Here is a 7,046-nt window from a genome sequence, read left to right as displayed (position 1 = left end):
AAAGCTCATGCGATCGCATGAGCACCTTTTCCAGCCCACATGCCCTATAAAAACGAGTGTTTGGTTCATCAATATCATCCATCAATCTCTCTATCTATATGTAAACGTATATATATATTTATATTTTAATTTTAATTTTAATTTCTAATAATAAGGGTATGTTAGCGCATATTGTAAGGGTGCAAGTCGAAATTCTGTCCATGTAACGCTACGCTATTTTTAATCATTGTAAGTTATGTTCAACCTTTTTAATTTAATATCTCGTAGCTAAGTTATTATTATGCTTATTTAAATCGAAGTAATCATGATGTTGGGCTAATTACTAAAATTGGGTAATTGGGCTTTGTACCATAATTGGGGTTTGGACAAAAGAACGACACTTGTGGAAATTAGACTATGAGCTATTAATGGGCTTTATATTTGTTTAACTAAATGATAGTTTGTTAATTTTAATATAAAGATTTACAATTGGACGTCCCTATAAATAACCATATACACTCGATCGGACACGATGGGCGGGGTATTTATATGTACGAATAATCGTTCATTTAACCGGATACGAAAATGGATTAATAGTCTATGGAATTATTAAAACAGGGGTAAAATTATGTACAAGGACACTTGGCATAATTGATAACAAAGTATTAAAACCTTAGGTTACACGCAGTCGATATCCTGGTGTAATTATTAAACAAAGTAATAAAACCTTGTTACAGTTTGAGTCCTCAATTAGTTGGAATATTTAACTTCGGGTATAAGGATAATTTGACGAGGACACTCGCACTTTATATTTATGACTGATGGACTGTTATGGACAAAACCCAGACGGACATATTAAATAATCCAGGACAAAGGACAATTAACCCATGGGCATAAAACTAAAATCAACACGTCAAACATCATGATTACGGAAGTTTAAATAAGCATAATTCTTTTATTTCATATTTAATTTCCTTTATTTTATATTTAATTGCACTTTTAATTATTGCACTTTTAATTATTGTTTTTGTATTTAATTGCACTTTTAATTATCGCAATTTTATTTTATTGCACTTTTATTTATCGCAATTTCCTTATTGTTATTTACTTTACGCTTTAAATTAAGTCTTGTATTTATTTTTAATATTTTACATTAGGTTTTAACTGCGACTAAGTTTTAAAATCGACAAACCGGTCATTAAACGGTAAAAACCCCCCTTTTATAATAATAATATTACTTATATATATATATTTGTATTTTTATAAATTAAACTAATATAGCGTTAAGCTTTGTTTAAAAGATTACCTGTGGAACGAACCGGACTTACTAAAAACTACACTACTGTACGATTAGGTACACTGCCTATAAGTGTTGTAGCAAGGTTTAAGTATATCCATTATATAAATAAATAAATATCTTGTGTAAAATTGTATCGTATTTAATAGTATTTTCTTGTAAAATTTAATAGTATTTTATACCCCTTAGCTTTAACATCAAGTATTTTTGGCGCCGCTGCCGGGGACAATTCTGCTTAAACGCCGGAAGCGCAACGCTATATATATATAAAAAAAATATTTTTATTTTTAGTTTACTTTTATAAAAAATACGCTTTTGTAAAAATACGTTTTAAATATTCTAAAATATAAAAAGAAAATAAAAATATAAATATTTTTAAGATTTTGTTAAATATATAAGTTTTATAAAGTTTCTTTATTTTTATTTTAGTTTGTAAAAATATAAATTTTATATAAATATTTTGTAATTATATTATATAAATATTTAAAACAGGAAAAAAAAATACTCGGGCCTGGTACTGTAGCAGCCCGTAACCTGGTCCAAAATCCAAGCTCATGCGATCGCATGAGCCTGAAGGCATATTTTCATGCGATCGTATGAGATCGTCTGACACGCCACAGTTTACCCTAATTCAGCATTTATTACGGGTATTATTTGTTATTATTAATTTAAAACCCTAATTAGGTTTTTAATATTTAATTAGTTAGTTTAGATTTTAATTAATTTATGTATTTAGGTTAATTAGTTTAAATAATTTATAAAATTAATACTTTTATAAAATAAATAATATAAAAATAATAATTTTATAAAAATTGTACTTTTTACGACTTTTAGTATATTTTTATATTTTGTCCCTTTTTATTTGTTTTTAGCGTAATTTTTATATTTTTCGCTCGTATTTACTTTTAAGTCATAATTTTTGCCATAGTTATTTCTTTTTTTTATAGATTTTTAGGCTTTGCCGTAAAATCCCTTAAGTGCTTTCTCTTTAGACTAAGATTTAGGTGCTTTAGAATTTTGCGACGCCATTTTTATATTTTAGTGCCTTTTTAAGATATTGCCATTTGGGATATAGTTTTTCTTGTAAGCTTTAATATTTTTAGACGCAACTTTTAATTCTTAGTTTTTAGTTCTTTTTTAAGTTTCAACGCGCTACTTTCTTACTTTCATTTTTCGACGCCTTTTACCTATGTATCAATTATCACTCCAATTAGTAATCTCAATTTGCAATTTTAATTTTAAGTTAGTGATAGTAATAAGGTTGGGTTAATCGAGTGTTTTAAAGTTTTATAAGTCACTCTTTTTCTTTCTTATTTTTCGACGCCTTTTATTTTTCAACCCTTTTTTTTTTTACCTTTTTCGACGCGCTCTTTTTCTTTCTTATTTCTCGCCATTCTAGTTTTTAGGACATAGATTTTTATTCTACTTCTTCTCTAAATTTCTTAAAATTACGAAAATTTATTTTAAGTGGATAAATTGATAGACATCAAAATTTTCTGGTTCGTAGTAATAGTTGAATTTGTACGTGGACCGGGTTATTGGAGCCAAACAGTACTCAATTATATTGAGACCAAACGAATCTTGCCCCTCTGCTGCATCTTTTGGCTATTCGAAACGTGGGCAAAATCAGAAAAGTCTATTAATTGGATAACTTATATAATTTTTCTTTCCTTTTAAAAACTAATAGGATATTCAGTGAATGCACCGAGCAAGACGTTCACCACCTTTTGTACGTTCACCACCTGTAACCAGATCAAGACATCTAGCAAATATTGTCGCCGTTGATTTTTCTTTAGAATCGTCATCCAGTCGACCAAGTACTCCAATTCAAATTTTCGATAATCCATTTTTTGAACCCGACCTCACAATTGAGAATCCGAAGAATATTCAGGGACAATTCATAGATCCTGAACCATTATTTTTTCCTCCGGAACCACCAATCATTCAAACAGAGATTGTTGAGGAACGAACCATTAAATCAGAATCCTCTAGTGATTCAGATTCAACAAATTCAATTATGGAGAATCTGGAACCTCTAAGTATGGAAGACCGAATGCGAGCTAAACGCACTGGCCAAGGTCACGCAATTACTCATCCAGACATTAATGCGCCAAATTATGAAATCAAAGGACAAATTCTACATATGGTGACTAATCAATGCCAATTTAGTGGTGCGCCGAAGGAAGATCCAAATGAAAATCTTCGTACCTTTAATAGGATTTGCACTTTATTTAAAATCCGAGAAGTTGAGGATGAACATATATATCTCATGTTATTTCCCTGGACTTTAAAGGGAGAAGCAAAAGATTGGTTGTAATCGTTACCTGAAGGGGCAATTGATACATGGGACGTTTTAGTTGAAAAATTTCTTAAACAATTCTTTCCGGCATCTAAAGCCGTAAAACTTCAAGGAGAAATTGTTACGTTCACACAGAAACCGAATGAAACTCTATATGAGGCATGGACTAGATTTAGAAAGTTATTAAGAGGATGTCCGCAACATGGTTTAGACACTTGTCAAATAGTACAAATATTCTACCAATGATGCGACATCACTACAAGAAAAGACATAGATATAGCAGCTGGTGGTTCTATTATGAAGAAAACAGAAACTGATGCTTATAAAATTATTGATAACACTGCTTCCCACTCACATGAGTGGCACCAAGAAAAAGATATCATTAGATCATCTAAAGCAGCTAGAGCCGATTCTAGCCATGACTTAGATTTCATTTCCGCAAAGATAGATGCTGTCGAGAGACGAATGGAAAAGATGACTAAAGATATACACTCAATACGAATTAGTTGTGAGCAGTGTGGAGGACCACATTTGACAAAAGATTGTCTCAGTATTGAACTAACAATGGAACAAAGAGAGAATATTTCATACATAAACCAAAGGCCTGGAAATAATTATCAGAATAATTATCAACCACCAAGACCGATTTACAATCAAAACCAGAATTATAACCGAAATGTTCCATACAACAATCAACAAGGTCCTAGCAATCAACAAGTATCCAACAATACTTACAATCAGCAAAGACCTAATTTTCAAAACAAACCACCACAAACCGATGATAAAAAGCCAAATTTAGAAGATATGATGACGAAGCTAGTTGAAACTCAAACGCAGTTTTTCACATCTCAAAAACAAACCAATGAACAAAATGCTCAAGCATTTAGAAATCAACAAGCTTCTATTCAAAATCTGGAACAAGAAGTAAGTAACCTAGCAAGGTTAATAGGTGAAAGAAAACCAGGAAGTTTACCTAGTGATACAAATGCTAACCCCCGGAATGAAATAGCTAAAGCCATTACCACAAGAAGTGGTATTACACTTAAACCACCTGAAATACCTGTAATTTCTGAGGACGCTATTCCTACTCCACAAGAACCACAACCTGAACAAGATAAGGAAAAAGAACTGGTAGTTGAAAAGGTTAATGAAGATAACACAGTTAAGGCTAAACCTTATGTTAAACCATACCAACCACCACTTCCTTACCCGAGTAAAATGAAAAAAGAGAAACTTGAAGCCGAGCAATCTAAATTCTTTGATATGTTTAAACAGATAAATGTAAATCTTCCTTTCATTGATGTGATTTCAGGAATGCCTAGATATGCTAAATTTCTGAAAGATCTAATCTCGAATAGAAAGAAAATGGAAGAACTCTCGGCTGTTACTATGAATGCTAATTGTTCTGCAGTGCTGTTGAATAAGATACCAAAAAAATTATCTGATCCAGGAAGTTTCACAATTCCATGTTTTCTGGGTAGTCTTAGTTCAATAGAAGCATTGGCAGATTTAGGTGCTAGTATAAATTTAATGCCGTATTCACTATACGCTAAACTAGACCTTGGAGAATTGAAACCAACAAGAATAAGTATACAACTAGCCGATCGATCAATAAAATATCCTAGAGGGATAATGGAGAACATGCTAGTTAAAGTTGGTAATTTAGTATTTCCAGTAGATTTTGTTATTCTGGACATGGAAGAAGATTCTCAAGTTCCTCTCATATTAGGAAGACCATTCTTAAACACGGCTAAAGCAATGATAGACGTGTTTGGTAAGAAACTGACCCTAAGTATAGAGGACGAGAGTGTTACCTTTTCAGTTGATAGAGCAATGCAACAACCGCAATCTGCAGATGATACATGTTATTATATTCAAACTATAGAATCACATGCAGAATTGTTAGAAGAATTTCCAGAATTACAAGGAACAGGAGAATGTTCTTTAGGAGAAGGAACTGAACCAATTGATGAAACTGAAATGTTAGCTACACTAATGGCTAATGGATATGAACCAACAACAGAAGAAATTCAAATGCTAAAAGAAGAAGACAGATATCGATATAAATCATCGATAGAAGAACCACCAACACTAGAGTTAAAGCCACTTCCAAACCATTTGGAATACGCTTATTTACATGGTGAATCTGAATTACCTGTAATAATATCGTCTTCTCTTACTGAAAATGAGAAATCACAACTCATTTCTGTGTTGAAAGCTCATAAACCAGCCATTGCATGGAAAATTCATGACATTAAAGGAATAAGTCCTTCGTATTGCACACATAAAATCCTTATGGAAGAAGGTCATAAAACGTATGTGCAACGCCAACGAAGACAAAATCCTAATATGCAAGATGTTGTTAAGAAAGAAATTATTAAACTGCTAGATGCAGGTTTAATTTATCCAATTTCTGATAGTCCATGGGTAAGCCCGGTTCAATGCGTACCTAAGAAAGGTGGCATGACTGTCATCACAAATGAGAAGAATGTGCTTATTCCTACAAGGACTGTAACAGGATGGCGTGTATGTATTGATTATAGAAAATTAAATGACGCCACCAGAAAAGATCACTTTCCCTTACCTTTTATTGATCAAATGTTGGAAAGATTAGCCGGAAATAGTTACTATTGTTTTCTTGATGGTTTTTCCGGATATTTTCAAATTCCAATAGCACCCGAAGATCAAGAGAAAACCACGTTCACGTGCCCTTATGGTACTTTTGCTTACAAACGCATGCCATTTGGACTTTGCAACGCCCCTGCATCCTTTCAAAGGTGCATGATGGCAATTTTTCACGACATGATAGAAGAATTCATGGAAGTTTTCATGGATGACTTTTCAGTCTTCGGTGATACTTTTGAATCATGTTTAGTTAATCTTGAACGAATGCTTATTAGATGCGAACAATCAAATCTAGTACTTAATTGGGAGAAATGCCATTTCATGGTTAAAGAAGGCATCGTTCTTGGTCATAAAATCTCAAAGGAAGGAATTGAAGTGGATAGAGCTAAAGTAGATGTAATTGCTAAACTACCACATCCCACCAATGTTAGAGGAGTTAGGAGTTTTCTAGGGCATGCCGGTTTTTACCGACGTTTCATAAAAGATTTTTCTAAAATTGCCACTCCTATGAATAAACTCCTAGAAAAGGATGTTCCATTCATCTTTTCAGATGAATGTATTAAATCTTTTAATATTCTTAAAGAGAAACTCACTAATGCGCCGATCATGATAACACCAAATTGGAATCTACCGTTTGAACTTATGTGCGATGCAAGTGATTTTGCAATGGGAGCCGTTTTAGGACAAAGGATTGAAAAAAGATTTCAATCTATATATTATGCTAGTAAGACGTTACAAGGAGCACAAACGAACTATACAACTACTGAAAAAGAACTCCTTGCTATTGTCTTTGCTTTTGACAAATTTCGTTCATATCTCGTTCTAGCAAAAACGGTGGTCTATACC

At 32.4% G+C, this 7,046-nt stretch overlaps 1 non-coding gene across 1 annotated transcript; it reads right to left on the bottom strand.

Moving 5' to 3' along the window:
• Positions 1-3,677: 3,677 nt before the first annotated feature.
• Positions 3,678-3,784, bottom strand: LOC139873726 (small nucleolar RNA R71). The gene has a single exon (XR_011767452.1). It is a non-coding gene; the product is annotated as a small nucleolar RNA R71 (small nucleolar RNA).
• Between the last annotated feature and the right edge of the window lie 3,262 nt (positions 3,785-7,046).

Source organism: Rutidosis leptorrhynchoides, chromosome 10, assembly GCF_046630445.1.
Source record: "Rutidosis leptorrhynchoides isolate AG116_Rl617_1_P2 chromosome 10, CSIRO_AGI_Rlap_v1, whole genome shotgun sequence".
Taxonomy (NCBI): Eukaryota; Viridiplantae; Streptophyta; class Magnoliopsida; order Asterales; family Asteraceae; genus Rutidosis; species Rutidosis leptorrhynchoides.
The sequence above is the reverse complement of the archived record's forward strand: the minus strand, read 5'-3'. Positions and strand labels throughout refer to the sequence as shown.